The sequence below is a fragment of the Mobula birostris genome, chromosome 7 (genome assembly GCF_030028105.1).
Source record: "Mobula birostris isolate sMobBir1 chromosome 7, sMobBir1.hap1, whole genome shotgun sequence".
Lineage (NCBI taxonomy): Eukaryota > Metazoa > Chordata > Chondrichthyes > Myliobatiformes > Myliobatidae > Mobula > Mobula birostris.
Window position 1 is genome coordinate 128,709,212 of NC_092376.1, and position 18,875 is coordinate 128,728,086.

The window sequence follows — 18,875 nt, forward strand, 5'->3', positions numbered from 1 at the left end:
CAGATGTTGATCCATGTCCTGAGCTAATCTGCCTTTCCTACAATAGTTTGTGCATTGAAATATATGCAACTCAGGCACTAATTGCACCATGCTTAATCTTTTGATTCCTGACTTTGTTTGAGGTCTTATCTACATCTGCCTCCACAACCTCTTCACCACCTGTTCTGGAACTCTGGTTCCCTTCCTCCTGCAGCTCTGGTATAAACCTCACCGTGCAGCACTAACAAACCTTCCTGCTAAGATATTAGCCCCTTCCAGTTCAGGTGCAAACCGTCCCTTCTGTACCGGTCCCAGCTTCCCTGGAAGAGAGCCCAGTGATCCAAAAATCTTACGCCCTCCCTTCTGCACGAAATTCTTGGCCACATATTAAACTATATAATCTTCCTAGTTCTGGCCTCACTACCACGTGGCATGGGTAGCAATTCAGAGATCATAGCCCTGGAGGTCCTGCCCTTTAACTTAGCACCTAACTCCCTGAATTCCCAATGCAGAACCTCGTCACTTGTCCTACCCATGCCATTAGTACCTACAAAGGCCACGACTTCTGGCTGCTCAACCTCCCACAAGAATGCTGAAGACTCAATCCATGATCGGAGATGCCCTGAGCCGTGGAAACCACAAAGCAATATACCATCTAGGAATCTTGTTCTTGCTCACCTAACCTCCTGTACGTTCCCCAACTAACAAACCCCTTATTAACTCAGCATGGATTTTCGTTCCCCTTCCCTTCTGAGTCACAGAGGCAGACTCAGCACCAGAGACCGGACTTCTCTGACTTTCCTCTGTTAGATCATCCCCCCAACAGAATCCAAAGTGATATACCTGTTGTTGAGGGGGATGGTGCCAGGTGTACTCTGCACTGGCTCCTGAACCCCTTTCTCATCCTCAACTATCTCTCATTTCCTCTGTCTTAGAAAAATACAAACATAGAAAATAGGTGCAGGAGTAGGTCATTCGGCCCTTTGCCCTGCACCGCCATTCAGTATGATCATGGCTGATCATCCAACTCAGAACCCTGCACCAGCCTTCCCTCCATACCCCCTGATCCCTTTAGCCACAAGGGCCATATCTAACTCCCTCTTAAATATAGCCAAAGAACTGGCCTCAACTGTTTCCTGTGGCAGAGAATTCCACAGATTCACCAATCTCTGTGTGAAGAAGTTTTTCCTAATCTCGGTCCTAAAAGGCTTCCCCTCTATCCTCAAACTGTGACCCCTCGTTCTGGACTTCCCCAACATCGGGAACAATCTTCCTGCATCTAGCCTGTCCAATCCCTTTAGGATTTTATACGTTTCAATCAGATCCCCCCTCAATCTTCTAAATTCCAATGAGTATAAGCCTAGCTCATCCAGTCTTTCATCATATGAAAGTCCTGCCATCCCAGGAATCAATCTGGTGAACCTTCTTTGTACTCCCTCTATGGCAAGGATGTCTTTCCTCAGATTAGGGGACCAAAACTGCACACAATACTCCAGGTGTGATCTCACCAAGGCCTTGTACAACTGCAGTAGTACCTCCCTGCTCCTGTACTCGAATCCTCTTGCTATAAATGCCAGCATACCATTCACCTTTTTCACCGCCTGCTGTACCTGCATGCCCACTTTCAATGACTGGTGTATAATGACACCCAGGTCTCGTTGCACCTCCCCTTTTCCTAATCGGCCACCATTCAGATAATAATCTGTTTTCCTATTTTTGCCACCAAAGTGGATAACTTCACATTTATCCACATTAAATTGCATCTGCCATGAATTTGCCCACTCACCTAACCGATCCAAGTCACCCTGCATCCTCTTAGCATCCTCCTCACAGCTAATACTGCCACCCAGCTTCGTGTCATCCGCAAACTTGGAGATGCTGCATTTAGTTCCCTCATCCAAGTCATTAATATATATTGTAAACAACTGGGGTCCCAGCACTGAGCCTTGCGGTACCCCACTAGTCACTGCCTGCCATTCTGAAAAGGTCCCTTTTATTCCCACTCTTTGCTTCCTGTCTGCCAACCAATTCTCTATCCACATCAATACCTTACCCCCAATACCGTGTGCTTTAAGTTTGCACACTAATCTCCTGTGTGGGACCTTGTCAAAAGCCTTTTGAAAATCCAAATATACCACATCCACTGGTTCTCCCCTATCCACTCTACTAGTTACATCCTCAAAAAATTCTATGAGATTCGTCAGACATGATTTTCCTTTCACAAATCCATGCTGACTTTGTCCGATCATTTCACCGTTTTCCAAATGTGCTGTTATCACATCTTTGATAACTGACTCCAGCAGTTTCCCCACCACCGATGTTAGGCTAACCGGTCTATAATTCCCTGGTTTCTCTCTCCCTCCTTTTTTAAAAAGTGAGGTTACATTAGCCACCCTCCAATCCTCAAGAACTAGTCCAGAATCTAAAGAGTTTTGAAAAATTATCACTAATGCATCCACTATTTCTTGGGCTACTTCCTTAAGCACTCTGGGATGCAGACCATCTGGCCCTGGGGATTTATCTACCTTTAATCCTTTCAATTTACCTAACACCACTTCCCTACTAACATGTATTTCCCTCAGTTCCTCCATCTCACTGGACCCTCTGTCCCCTACTATTTCCGGAAGATTATTAATGTCCTCCTTAGTGAAGACAGAACCAAAGTAATTATTCAATTGGTCTGCCATGTCCTTGCTCCCATAATCAATTCACCTGTTTCTGTCTGTAGGGGACCTACATTTGTCTTAACCAATCTTTTTCTTTTCACATATCTATAAAAGCTTTTACAGTCAGTTTTTATGTTCCCTGCCAATTTTCTCTCATAATCTTTTTTCCCCTTCCTAATTAAGCCCTTTGTCCTCCTCTGCTGAACTCTGAATTTCTCCCAGTCCTCAGGTGAGCCACTTTTTCTGGCTAATTTGTATGCTTCTTCTTTGGAATTGATACTATCCCTAATTTCCCTTGTCAGCCACGGGTGCACTACCTTCCTTCATTTATTCTTTTGCCAAACTGGGTGAACAATTGTTGTAGTTCATCCATGCGATCTTTAAATGCTTGTCATTGCATATCCACCGTCAACCCTTTAAGTGTCATTTGCCAGTCTATCTTAGCTAATTCACGTCTCATACCTTCAAAGTTACCCTTCTTTAAGTTCAGAACCTTTGTTTCTGAATTAACTATGTTACTCTCCATCTTAATGAAGAATTCCATCATATTATGGTCACTCTTACCCAAGGGGCCTCTCACGACAAGATTGCTAATTAACCCTTCCTCATTGCTCAATACCCAGTCTAGAATAGCCTGCTCTCTAGTTGGTTCCTCAACATGTTGGTTCAAAAAACCATCCCGCATACATTCCAAGAAATCCTCTTCCTCAGCACCCTTACCAATTTGGTTCACCCAATCTACATGTAGATTGAAGTCACCCATTATAACTGCTGTTCCTTTATTGCACACATTTCTAATTTCCTGTTTAATACCATCCCCAACCTCACTACTACTGTTAGGTGGCCTGTACACAACTCCCACCAGCGTTTTCTTGCACCTTGGGTGCAACTACCTCTCCATATGTTCCATCTATCACCCCTTCAGCCTCCTGAATGATCCAGAGTTCATCCAGTTCCAGCTCCAATTCCTTAATGCAGACTGTTAGAAGCTGCAGCTGAATGCACTTCTCGTGTAGTCATCAGGTTCAGTGGAGATCCTCCTGTCTTCCCAATCCTGCAACAGGAACATTCAAATATCCAGCTTGGCATCTCTTCCGTACTAGCTGAGCAGATTTAAAGAAGGGAAGGAAAAAAGAATTAACCTAGTGCTTTTCTCTTCTTTACTTTCTCTGACTGAAGTCTCTCTTCGTTGATACCTCAAAGAGCTAAATCCTCAAGGTCAGCTCTCTGACTCTGTCCACTCAGATGACGGCCACTGCGCCTGTGCCTGCCTTCCTTTAATTTGCTCTCACTAATCAATCTAATCAGTCGCAAATGCGGATTGGTCACTGGTTGAAGCTCCATTACACTGCTGCAACCCGCTGATCCCTTTTTCTACTCAGGATGCGTACCTGAGTGAAATCACCTCCTCTTAAACTTCTGTTGTCAGGATTAGTTGCTGGTCAAAGTTCTATTACATCAAGAGTCTGGTAGCAATCATATCAGAAGAAATAGAGTTAACTTTGGTGAAAGGTCATTCAACTGAAAATGTAACTCTCTCTCCTTTTCTGTGACATTGCTGCTAACCTCAATTTTTAGATTGTCAACATCTATATTTTTACTATTGCAGAAACAGCAGAACAAGCAACTGACAGAACAAAGCAAGATCATTTGAAATAGTCCATTGGGGTTTAGATCTCACACAGCGTGGTTGATCACTAGAGATGAGTTGACTGTTAGTACCGTTTTTTGTCCGTGGGTGAAGCAATATCGAAAGTTATTTACGAAAATTAAATGAAAATGGAAGTTGAACTGATCTGACACAGTGTTAAGGAGACTACTGAATCAATTTGATTGATACCAAAAGATGCGCTGTGCATGTCATGTTAGAATTAGACGAAGCTGTGGGTAGCATGCGGGGCCGGGGGTGGTGGTTAAGCCTTTAGAAACAATTTTTTCTATGAGCACTTGTTAACCTCGAAGTTGGAAGAGGGGAAGCTGCTAGTTCATTAGTGTAGATATGATTTGTCAACAGTTCAGGACAAATTAGTAATCTGAGACATGAAATGTGGTGTGGATAGTGTGATTAAAAGAGAAAGAGTAGCCTTGGATGTGTGGCCACCCTGGCTCTCTGTGACTCCATTACCAGGGGATTTTTCAGTACATTTTGGTAGACTGAAAGCTGATTGTTAAAAACTGCCAAAATTAGTCTATGAACTCTGAAGCACTGAATCATTAGAATAGTGAGAGGCAAATTAAATAGAGGTCAGTTCCATTATTCACTCCTGTTTTGATCTCTGAAACCAAGTAAAACATTTTCAAGAAAACAAAATAAAGGATTTGAATCTTTTTCTGAAATGTGGCTAATTCTGGAGGAATTAGTGCTCTTTTTTTTTATTCTAAATGGAATCTTCTGTTGGTATGGGTATCAGAAATAAATTTCAATTTCCTTGATTCTATCTTCTTGCATTTAAAATGACTGAATAGCATAATTTGCACCAACTATTCACATCACTGCTGACATGATTATATCCTTTCACATTGGAAATAATCTCCATATTTCACAGATATTGACAGAAAGCTGAAATGTTTAAAATAAATAATTTAAAATGTATTGAAAATAAAACATACATATTGAACAATGAAAATGACAAGGAACAAATAAAAAAAATCCTCTGATTTTTAAACATTCTGGTTTAATTTGTAATTATTTCTATCATTGTAACAACATTTTTCTTTTCATTGCACATTTAAAGTATGAACAGATCACAATACTTTTTAGCAACAGATACAGTATGTTTATTGCATTAGAATGGTTCAATGCAAATTAATTGATTTCACAGTCAGACCTAGTGAACAGTAAGAAAGGAGCCAGAAAATAGTGGGACGATGAACATTCAATTGGGCCAGTATAAATTACTGCATGCTCTGAGAAAATTGGTACAAAATGTACTTAAACACTGCTTTGTGTATTGAAAGGCAAAAATATAAGAACGATTACAAGCTTCCTTCCCTCTTTCCATCTGCACTTGAATATATTGAATTAGCTTAGTGGAGATCACATCCAATCCTTTAATGAAAAATCTACAAGGCAAATACAATGCAGCCTATGCCTGCAAAGAGCAAGGTGCAAATGTTACGCTAAGCTTGTAATTCAATGGTTCATTGATTCTGTTTAATATCGGAGAATGTATATAATATACAACCTGAAATCCTTACTCTACACAGGCATTCTCAAAACAGAAGTAAAACCCCAAAGAATGAATGACAGAAAAAAATATAAGAACCCCAAAGTCCTCTGCCCCTCCCACTCACAAGCAGCATCCACGCCCCCTTGCCCCACTTATTCTGGCAGAAAGTATGAGCATTCCCACCACCCGCCATGCAAGCAACAATAAAGCCGCAAAGGGAGACCATGGTCTACTGTCCATCAAGAACTACTGTTCATCCCAACAGTCTGGGACATCCCCCAGGCTCCCCTCCTCTCTCTCTCTCTCTCCCCCCCTCTCTCTCTCTCTCTCTCTCTCACTAACAAAGGAGAGAGAGATATCACTACTTCCACAGTAAGAAAGGAGACAAATAGTCACTGTTTCGATGTCACGGTCTGTCTGTAGCACCACTTTTATTTCAAGTTACCCTGACTCAAGAATCGACAACAAACTGGCTCTCACCATCATTGCTACATGTGGTTGATTTATAAATCTTAATAGGGTGTTGAGACAAACTATGAATTAATACCACCAAGGTCTTAATATCAGGATTCCAATATTTTTCTGCTATGATGTGAACGTAAGTTACACAGAAGTCTTTGAAAAATCACGTAAAATTGCTAATGCTGTTTTAGTAGGACTCTTACAATGGGAGATCTTTGCAGCAACTAACACACCGACTTCCTCCGGTACAAATCATTTAGCAATTTAATTTCGAGATGCAGCTCTGTAACAGACAAATTAACTATACGACCAATTATCTGACTGACTCACCCATCTTTGGAATGTGGGAGGAATTCGGAGCATCTGGAGGAAAACCACACCATCAAGGGGGAACGTATACGCGAAACATTCTTTCAACTCAACTTGTGACAGGACAACATAAAATCACTTCAGCAGTGGTGGTGGGGAATGTACAGATTTTTTTTTCATGGATAGATTGATTGTCATTCTCAAATCATAGCTGTTTAAATTAGCCTTTCACCAAAATCATACTTTTATTTTATATAACCATGATATATGAGGTGTAATTTGTTCCATCGGCAACTACTCAATGGAATAATGGTATTGCTTCTCATCTCATGTCTAGCAGGGCATTACTTCATATGGCCCTTACTGAGAATGGTTGCTAGCTTTATTATGCATTGCATTCTGTGTCTCAAGTAACTACAAATTAAGTCAAAACATGGTATAAATCAGTCATTGTGCTCGCTCACACACACACACACACACACACACACGCACACACACGCACACACACACACACACACACACACACACACACACACACACACACACACATACGTTCAGATGAGCTACAAAACATCCAGACACTGCGCCATGGGGACATACACTTTTATATGTTGCAAGCACAGTTCACTAGTAATATCTCACCATTTACAACAACCTCCAGCATAATGGAGTTCATCCAAGTAGAGTAATAATTTTAAATGTCAGGGTAGTTTACTGCCACTTGAACTACATTCTCTTGGTTGACTTGGTTTCAATATAAGTTACTGACATTCTATATTTGGACATTGAAGTCGCTAAAGGGTACACCAATGATTTTAAAATTACTATTGATACATGAATAACCAGCAAGCCCACCCGAAGTAGCTCCCACAGCAAATCTCCCTTGTTATACCTGCATGTACCAGCGGGATATAATCCACACCATCAAAGACTTCTGCTCTGTTATCCTTTTAGAACACACTACCCAGCTTTCTTGTTGCCAGGCATACATCAATTACTTCAGGACAGTATTATAGCATGCTATCCTATCCTCTATCCTTGCAGAATAGAAATACACCATCTAAAAATGCAAATAAGTCTCTTTGTTCATTTTGTTTAGGGCACGAGGGCGTTTTTTTACTTCAGACTGCATTCATCTTTGCATTTCCTTTGTAGGTATCCCATCTGTGGCCTCCTGTGATATTTTAAGAAATGCCAATTGAGCATTCCAAGGTCAGGAATTGAGCTGCAAGTATGTGGTGGAGTGAGAATATCTCTGGCCACGTTTTACACTGCTCCTCATTTAGTGAGCAGTGAATAACACTTTCTAGCATTGTCCAAGACCTTCTGTTTGAGGAAGATCATGAAGTTAGTTGGAAAAGGTGAGATGAGGTGGACACTGGAGGGGAAGGATATAGGGATAGGTAAAATGGAAATGGACCATTAAACGATCCATTCAATCACGGTATGTCTCAATATGCTGCACCACAGCAAACTTCTCAAACTATACTCCACACTTACAATAGCTTTGGAAATACTGACTAATTTCCAGAAATGTTAACTCATCCATTAATGATGAAGGGACTATGCTACATTACAACTGGATAAATAAAATGAAGCTTTTCATTTGTATGTGTTATGCTCTAAATAGAAATTTCTGTTAGAAAGTCAGGACGAATTCTGAAGCACCTTTGAACAGCTGGTGAGGAGAGAACTAAACATAAGTTTGCAATAAACTATATTTTCTTATCCTTTGTGCACAGAAATTGGTTTATTCTCATATTGGAAAACTATTCATCATTAATTTCATTTGAAAAGACAAAGTTTAACCGATATTAACAGTTATGTTTGGTTATGTAAGAATTCACTGGCAGTAATGCAGAAATAAAAACACGTGCTAAATAGTTGCCTAAATTGGAGGAGAATTTAAATGGTCAGGCATTTAATAATTATAGAGACTGAGGAGAATGCAAAATAAGATGTTTTTTTTTAAGAATTTAAAAGGCTTTAATTTTCTCTTTACCCTCTTAAATCATTCAGACTTTTCTGTGTAATCTGTTCTAAAATCTAGCATAAATGGGTCTCAATGGTGACATAAAGGAATATTGTGTCTGATCATTGAAACAACTTCTTTTTACAGTAAATTCAATGGAAAATAGCTTGCCAGCAACTAATCCAATAATGTCAGGCCCACGTCCAGTATCATTTGAAGTATAAGAATGAAATTTATCAAACAGATGGACAACTCATACTTTGATAAAGCAACAGGAAAAGCAAATGAAGAGTTTTCTTTAGGCAGGGAATCAATAGAAAGAAAAATGTAGCAGAATGTAAAACTGCTTGCAATTCACTATCTGTTGTTATCATCCAAAATTAGCTTTAGTTCTGCACAACACTGACTTTCAAATATTTGATATCAATGTCAGCAAAGGCGAAAAGTGTTAAAAGAGATTCACCATGTCTCTAGGATAAAACCATGGAATTAAAGTGAAGTATCGAAGAACAGTATGTAATAACTATTTGTGCAGAGTTACCACAATCAATCAAAATATCAAATGCATTTTTAAACAATACATTACTTTGATAATCTTTGATTTAAACCCTGTTGAAGTGAGAGAACCATAACATATGAACTTCTTTGAATTTGAAAGATGATTGGTTAACAACAGGGAACTTGCTAAAATACTTAAAATTCTTTGTGCTTATATAGACTACTTCCTCACAGGGAACATACAGGCAGTAAATTTATAGGGAGATATAAGCAAAATTATGTTTCAAATCTGAGACTGCAATTGATGACTGGAACACAAACTGAAATAAGATCTTAAAACAGGCTAACCTCCAAGGAACATTAAGATCATCAGAATCAGGCTTAATATCAATGGCATATGTCATGAAATTTGTTCTTTTGCAGCAGCAGTACATTGCCATACCTAATAATAAAAACTATAAATTACAGTAAGTATATATAAAAATTAAATTAAGTCTCTCTCTCTGGCTATCCATCCCATAGGCTGATGATGGTTCCTTTCAGTCAGTTAGTGGGGTTTGATACGTGCGTCCTGGAGTGACTGTACAGGCCGATCCTTGACGGGCACTGCTTGTCACATACTTGGCAGGTGAGGCCTGGAGGGGCAGCAGGGGCAGAAGCTCTGTTGTGGCGCTTCCTGTACCTTTCCTCTGTTTTCTCATTGAGCTCGTTCTCAGCAGCGTCCACGCCTTTTCCGATGGCGTCCCTCCACTGTGTGCAATCTTGAGCCAGATCCTCCCATAATGATGGAGCAACGCCAGCTTTCTTGAGGCTCTTGTGCAGAACAGCCTTGTACCGTAGTCGCTGGCCTCCTCATTTTCGGGTACCACTGGACAGTTGGCTGTTCAAGATGTCCTTGGGCAGTCTTCCATCAGGTATTCTGACAACATGTCCTGTTGGCATTCCGGCTCGAGAGAGGACCTCGGTATTGGAGACCTTGTCTCGCCAGGTGATCTTCATCAGAGAATGTAGGTGATGCTACTGCAGTTGGTCAAGCTGGCATAAGTGTCTCTGATATGGGCACCATGTCTCACATCCGTATAACAAGGTTGATATGACAACGGCCCTGTATACCTGGCACTTGGTGGCCAACCTGATGTTCTGTGACCAAACTCGATCTTTCAGCTGACCAAAGGCAAAGCAGGCTTTTCTGGTTCTTGACTCAGTCTCTACATCCAGAGAAGCTGAGGATGTTATTATGCTGCCCAGCTAGCAAAACTTGTTGACAGCATTGAGACAAGCGTCATCAATGAGGGCAGTTGGTTCTTCGTAGCTTGAGCCAGGAGCCGGTTGGTACAAAACTTCCGTCTTTTTCAGGCTGATTGTCAGTCCGAAACTTTTGGCTGCACTGGCAAAGTGACTGGTGATCTCCTGTAAGTCTTGGTCAGGTCACTCGTCTGAGTGCTACTGGTACCATGTAACCCAGTACTACCTGTCGCATGGTCGGGTGGTCAGCGACTAAACTGGCTCCCCCACCAGGCTTGCCTGGTGAGGAGGGTGTCTAGACACCCTGCAGGATGAAAAACAAGACCTGTCGAAGGGCGGATGAACCCTCTCGTAGGGTCAACGGTCATCTAGCAAACATGTGCCGTGAAGCACGGAAAGGGCATCTCTTGCATCAAAGCTTGGTCTGGCCATTCACTGCAACAGAACTTCCCCCAGCCGTCTTGGACCCCACCATGCCGCTGAATCCGCGAGGGGATGTCGAGAGGGTGGTTCTGAACCTGTGCACCCCCTACTCACCTAAATCCATTCATGCACACACTGTTCCTTTCTGAGGAGTGAGGTATCCTCAAGCACACCCAGGTCCTGTAGCGACAGACAAGTGGCGAAGTGGGAGGCTTGACCATCTGGGAGCTGTAGTCACAAGTCTGCATGTAGGCGGCAGGGGGAGAGAAATTAAGTAAGTAGTACAGAAACAGAGGGAAAAGAAGAATAGTGAGGTAGTGTTCATGGATTCATTGTCCATTCAGAAATCTGATGGTGGAGGGGAAGAAGCTGTTCCTGAATCATTGACTGTGTGTCTTCAAGCTCCTGCACCTCCTCTCAATGGTAGCAATGAGAAGAGGGCATGTCTTGGATGATGGGGTCCTTAATGATAGATGCTGCTTTTCAAAATAAATTTATTATCGAAATACATATATGTCACCATATACAACCTACTTGTTATCTTGTGAGCATTCACAGTAAATACAAGAAACACAATACAATCAATGACAGACAGCAGTTGGCAGGACAGATAACCAATGTGCAAAGGACACCAAATTGTGCAAACACAAAAAGAAGGTAAATAGAAATATTATTACTACCACTAATAATAATAACATATAAGCAATAAATATCAAGAATATGAGATGAGGAGTCCTTGAAAGTGAGTTCATAGGTGATGGAAACAGTTAAGTATTGGGGTGAGTGAAGTTGAGTGATGTCATCCCCTTTGGTTCAGGAGCCTGATGTTTGAGGGATAATAACTGTTCCTGAACCTGGTTGTGTGGGCCCTGAGGCTCCCCTACATTCTTTCTGATATCAGCAGCAGTGAGAAGAGAACTTAGCTTGGGTGATGGTGGTCCTTGATGATGGATGCTACTTTCCTGTGACAACACTCCATGTAAATGTGCTTAATGGTGGGGAGTGCTTTAGCTGTGATGGACTGGGGTGTGTCTATGACTTTTTGTAGGCTTTTCCAATCAAGAGCACTGGTGTTACTATACCAGGCCGTAATGCAATCAGTCCACCATACATCTATAGAAGTTTGTCAAAGCTTTAGATGATGTGGAAAGTTTTAAGAAAGTGGAGGCGCTGCCATACTTTCTTCATAATGGCACTAATGTGCTGGACTCAGTATAGATCCTCTGAAATGACAACACAGGAATTAAAAATTGGTGACCCTTTCAACTTCTGATTCTCTGATGAGGACTGGCTCATGGACCTCCGTTTTTCTCCTCCTGAAGGTAACAATCAGCTTGTGGGTTTTGCTGACATTGAGTGAGAAGTTGTTGTTGTGGCACCACTCAGCCAGATTTTCATTCTCCCTCCTATATGCTGATTCATCACCACCATTGATTTGGCCAACGGCAGTGTTGCCATCTACAAGCTTAAATATGGCATTGGAGCTGTGCTTAGCCTCACAGTGAGAAGTATAAAATGAGAAGAGCAGGGAGGTAAGCACACAGCCTCATGGTACACGGTGATTGTGGAGGAGATTTTGTTGGCAATCCAAACTGATCAAGGTCGGTAAGCGAGGAATCGAGGATCCAGTTGTACATCGAGGTATTGAGGTCAAGATCTTCAAGTTTATTGATTTGTTCTGAGCAGATGATAGTATTGAATGCTGAGCTGTAGTCACTGAAGAGCATTCTGACATCTTCACTGTTCAGATGTTTCAGAGTTGAATGAAGAGCTAATGAACTGGCATCTGTTATTGACCTGTTGTGCTGATAGGTAAATGGGAGCAGATCCAATTTGCTTTTCAGGCAGAAGTTGATATGTTGCACCACCAAAATCTCAAAGCTCTTCATTCCAATTGATGTAAGCGCTACTGGATGATAGACATTGAGGCAGGTTACCATATTCTTCTTAGGCACTGATATAATTGAAGCCTATTTGAAGTAACTGGGTACCTCAGACTGCCGAAGCAAAAGGTCAACAATATCAGTGAACACTCCAGCCAGGTGATCAGTGCAGGTGTTTAGTAATTGTCATGTAACCCACCTGTGCTGGATGGTTTCCATGGGTTCACCTTCCTAAAGGATGCTTTCATATTGGCTTGAAAGACAGAAATTTCAGGGTCATTGGGGGCTGTGTGAGTTTGTGAAGATGCTCCATATTTTGACAGTCCAAGTGAGCATAAACAGCATTGGGCTCATCTGGGAGCGAAACTTTGCTGTCACCCATGTTGTTTGGTTTCACTTTGTTAGCATTCAAACCCTGCCACAGCTGTCAAGCATCCTTCAGTGATTCAAGTTTGGTTCGGAATTGATACTTCGCACATGAGATGGCTTTCTGGAGATTGTACCTGGACCTCATGTATTTTATTTGGTCACAAGACCCAAACACCACTGATCTGGTTGTCAGCAGATTGCGGACATCTTAGTTCACTTGGAGCTTTTGGTTGGGGAAGACTCTGAACGATTTTGTGGGGACACACTTGTCTATGACTGTTTTTATAAAGCGCATAACAATTGTGGTGCACTTTGAAGAGCCTTTGAATAAGGCCCAGTCCAATGATTTGAAACAATGTGTGGGCCACTCCTCTGCCTCTGTGACCACCTCTTCATTGCCCTTACTTTTGGGGCCTTGCTGTCTAGTCTCTGCCTGTATGCAGGTAGGAAGACAGCCGAACGATCAAATTTCTCAAAACGTGGTCTAGTGATTGAACAGTAAGCTGTCCTTTCTGTGGTATAGCTGTGACTGAGTATGTTAGGACCCCTGGTGCTGCAGCTGTTATATTGATAACAAACAGACAGAGATTTCTTCAAGCAAGCCTGAATGAAGTTTCTGATAACGATTTGAAAGGCGTGGGATTGGCTGTTTCTTGTTTGCTAATGGTGACACTTAGTACCTCAAGTTCCTGTTTAACTGCCTTTGGTAAGCTGTGGTCAGGATCACAGAGGAGAACTCTCTTGGTAAGTAGAATGGTTAGCAATTTATCATCAGATGTTCTGGGTTGGAGAACAAGAGAGTGACAAGACTACGACGTCTGAGCACTACAGAGTTTATCATCAAACATAGGCCCCAACCTTTTGCATTCTCTGAATCAGCAGTCTGGTCCATCTGGTGCATTCAGAACCCCCCCAAGGCAGATTGCTTGTCTTGAAACACAGAAACACAGCAATCCTTCATTTCCCTCTGATACAACAATCTTGCCCTTAGGTTCCTAATCTTGTTCTCCAGAGACTGTACAATTTTTAACAAGATACTGCGTGGAGGAAGTTTCATATGCCGACATGTCAAACTGGCTTGGAGCCTTCCCCTCCTCCCTCTCTTCCAGCCAAGGCAATACACCTTCATTTGGATAAAGGTGCTGTACCTGCATTGTCGAGAGTTAAGTCCATGGAGTCCTTCAGAAGATTGAAAAATCATGACTCGGCCTGAAACGTCGACTGTACCTCTTCCTAGAGATGCTGCCTGGCCTGCTGCGTTCACCAGCAACTCTGACGTGTGTTGCTTGAAAAATCATGAGTTCATTATCCCAGTTTAAAAGTACATTACTTAACGGGAAAATACAGGCTGCGTGTTTCAGTGATAGTAGTTCAAAAGAAGTATATCTTGAAATTTTGTGTGCAGCCCACAAAATGTCGCTGTGTCGTAGTGCCATCATGAATGGCTGCTTATTCCACTATGCATATTTCTATCATTTATACCAGAAAAAGGTTCATAAAATGCTCATATCCTGATTTATTTTGTCATTTTAGAAAAGTACTGAGTTGTCACTGATGAATTATACTCAAGGGTACTTCTTGGACCGCTTGCAAGTAGGAGTTCAGCTAAGAAGTCATTACTTAGTTTACTGTGTTTGACATAACTGCTACTCTTTAACTAAATGGAGTAATTTTATGTAACCATGAAATTTTAATTCTATTCCACTAAGAGCAAATTAGTTAAAAGATACTGCTTGGAAAATGTCAAGTTTGAGTATGTTACATTTTTCCATAACAAGTAAAAGAAACATTAACTGATCAGTTGATATAATTGGTGATGTTTGAATTCCCATTTACACAGCAATGTTTTTCTAAACCCTGTTTGTTGCATTGGTTAATGGATGACTTGAATGTTTCAGTAAATCAGAAAATGAATACCAATATCTCACATCCTTATAAAGATAAATGACAAAGTTAAAGTCTTCACAAACAACCTTTTGATTTGTTTCAGTCATTCTTTCGAGTTTATTTGGTTACATATCAAGTGCATTATCAGCTGCAGATGAATGACCAACACTGTCACTATCATACTAGTACATTGAATGATATGACTAAAAGTTCTTCTTAAATTCATCTTCCCATTCCCACACCAACCTGTCTGTCCTCAGTTTGCTCCACTTGCCAGGGTAAAGACAAATACAAAGAAGAACAGTATCCTATATTCAGCCATTTTAATCCACAGCCTGATTATGTGAACAATGAATTACCCAATTTCAGGTAACCTCCTCCCATTCTGACCCTTTCTCCATCTTTCTAATCTACCATTACGTAGTTTCTTTCCCCTACCCCATCTCCTCCATTTCCCTGACACCCACATCCTTTTCTCACAACATGCACTTTTCCCTCCGCTATCTGCTAACACCCTTCAGCTGCCTATTTTTATCAGATCTCATAATACAGTATACAGCCTTTAGTTGTCTCCGCTTATCACCTCCCAGCCTCTATTGCTATGCCACCTGAATTCATCTGCCAGTGAACCCTTTTTCACTTGGAAGCACCTATGCTTACCATCTCTTGTCCCATTCCTTCCTCTCACCTCTTTATATTGGCTAATTCTCCTCTGCATATTCAGTCCAGATAAAAGGTCTCAACCTAAAAACTCAGCTGCCCATTTTCGCCCATCTGCTCATTTTCAGGCTGTAGCCACTGCAATTTGAGGGAGATGAGAACTTTAAATACAATTTTGAATCAGCAAGTTATCTGTTTTCACTGATGGACATAAAATATATCATGTATACTAAGTACAAGAAGAGCAGGGCAGTCTCTCCAGGATTCAAACAGAATTACCCTCCAATATGTATCTCAAGAAAAGAGGATGGTCAATATGACATTGTTATTTGTCAGAACTTGCTGTGCATAAATTGACCACCACTCTCTCTACACCACCACATCTACAGTATGTCATTAGATGTTAACATAAACATGCTTTGCACATTCTGAAAATTGCTCTAGAGTGGAAGTCTGTCTTCATTTCGTTGTGGAGTTTCCAGTTAGAGAGGCAGTAGTTACAAATTTAGTGCTGCTTGTCTCAAAGAAGCCACATGAGCACCTCATTTTTGATTAGTGTGCTTAGTATTCATTAATAAATTTAATGGAGAAGATATCACAGCTTCCTGTCTGGTGAAGGTAATAGGAAGAAGAACTAGGGTTACAAGGGGCTCAGCTTGTTAAATGAGATTCTCTTCTGTTGGGTCAGGAGATGAGGAAGTGTTCATTTGTATATGGAAATTTAAGCCAACCTACTTTAACAAATCCTCTCATCTGACATATGTACTTGTCCTTTATGCTCTGTGAATCTTTCATTTCTGATGCTATTATTTATTCTTGATAAACTAGGCACAAATTCTGCTTGTAGATTTTCTGAATTTTATATCAAATGAAATTTATACCAATACTTGGAGAATTAGGGACAGTTTCTTGTGATACAATTCTGAATGCACATTTCAATTAAAAGCAGAGATGTTTTCAAACTCTGCTGCAACAATTAATGAGTACAACTCCATTTACCATTACTGCTACAATGGATTTAACTTGGGAAGCTGCAGTTTACATTCCTGATAGATTTCATTTCACACTAGGGCTTGCATCATTTCAACCCGAGACGATTGCCACTGTCATTCCTAATTTCCATGCACAAAACGGGTAAGATTTTAATGTGTTTAGAGTATGATGGAAATAATATGTTGCAAAGGATTACTATACATTTGGTGATGATTAAATTTAATCCAAGTGTAGGTGTATGATAGGTTTATCATTTTACCACTATTACACTCATGTTTTCATGAAAATATATCCAGGAACATGGTCTCCATTTAATTTCAGTGGGCAAATTCACTCAACAATGAGACAAATAAGAACACCTGGAGCTTAGTCAAGATCTAATGTTATTTAGATACACCTGTTGATAAATTGCTTTTTATCTATTTAGCATTAAATATGTATTGCCATTCAGTTTTCCTCAAGGAAAACTATAATTTTTTCTTATAAATTTGTATATGAACCTAATCAAATCAAAGGTATAAGTGAAAAGTATGAGTATCCAGTAGTGGATTGCTTAATTCTAGAATTAAATGGCATTAGTTAAGACAGAAACAGGAATAATTTTTCTATTGCAGGTGGAGAATACTCCATGAATAATCAGTGCTGTTCAGCATGCTGTTCCAGAACTCCTACATACTGTGTTGTCATGCCAACAAACATTGCAGCTCCCAAAACTCTGCTTCCCATTCATTTCAAAGATAATCAATGTGCAATTTTTATAAAATGCTACGATTAATGCTTCTCATCTTCTTTGCTCTGAAAGTTATAAAAAAAACACCATCGGTGTACTTTTTAATCCACTTCTTGCTGAAATAAATGTCAAGTGATACCTTCGTGACCTTCATGAACCTGAGGCCATAATAACCACATACAAATTTGGTCAGCATGATTTAAATTTAATGCCATCCATATTGAATGTTGGCTGAAGTCAAGTTATAGAGTCATTAGGTCATCTTCATCATCATTATGTGGTGTGTCATATGATGTGGGTAATCATGGTCTTCACCATGGTTGTTCCTGGCAAATTTTTCTGCAGAAGTGGTTTGCCATTGCCTTCTTCTTGGCAGTGTCTTTACAGGATGGGTGCCTCAGCAATTATTGATACTCTGCAGAGATTGTCTGCCTGGCGTCAAGGGCTGCATAATGTGAACGTAATATGCACTAGCTGCTCCCATGGTTTCACTTGACCCTGATCTGGGCGCTAAGCGGGTGCTACACCTTGCCCAAGGGTGACCTTCAGGCCAGTGGAGGGAAGGAGTGCCTTACAAATTCTTTGGTAGAAACAAATCTCTACTCCACCACCCACATTAGGTCATACAGTATAGAAAAATGCCCTTTAACCCAGGTACATGCCAACCATCAAGAACTTATCTAAACTAATCTCATTTACCAGCTGTTGGTCTGCAGTCTACAATGCCTTGTTAATTCAGTTGCTTATCCCACATATATAGTGCACTGCTCCTCGAAGCTATCTCACAATTATTATTGATAATTTACAGGTTATTTACATCTATGCATGGCATAGCCAAATATACACCTGTATTACTTTCTGACAACAGTTTCTCCACCAAGCTTTTTTCCAAATCTCCTGAAGGAAATGATTTATCCTGGAGTAATCTTGAACATTGCCTAATTTCAGAATGTTTGTGCTTTAATGGGAATCAGATTAAGGGAGGAAAAGCCACTACATCTAATATGGGATCTAATTACTTGGATTATACCACTCCCTAACTAAAAAAAACACAAAAAATATATATAATACAGTGAAAAGCAGGGATGACCAAGGTGAGTTTCTCAATCAATTCATAAGTTTCAGTCAATTAAAACCTTGCTTCTACAAGTGTGAGTTGTTTCTGAACAGACAGAGTTGGCCGTGGAAACCTGTGCTGAATTATGTACCAGATTGCTGTTGAGTAGACATGCCCTGGCTGCAGCACATGACCACAGAGATCTTCAGCAATAAACTCAGAACACATCACAGTACCACCGATATGACAACACAGTGCAGAGTAGTTAACGCTGCTACCTGACGGTTCCAAGATCATTTCTGACCTTGGGTGGATGGTTACCATCTTTGTGAAGTTTGCACATTTTCCCTCTGAATTAGTGGGTCTCATCCAAGTGCTCTGTTTATTCCCCACACAATCTAGAGCTGGTGGATTAATTGAATTTCCGCTTAGTACAAATAAAATGTCAAAAAGGTTGATGGTGACCTAAAGGGAGAATAGGTTAGTGAGCAACAGAGAAATAAGACATGGAAGAAATAGATTGATAGAAATGTCCTAGGGAGAAAGGAACTGTAGTTGGAGAATTCGAGGAG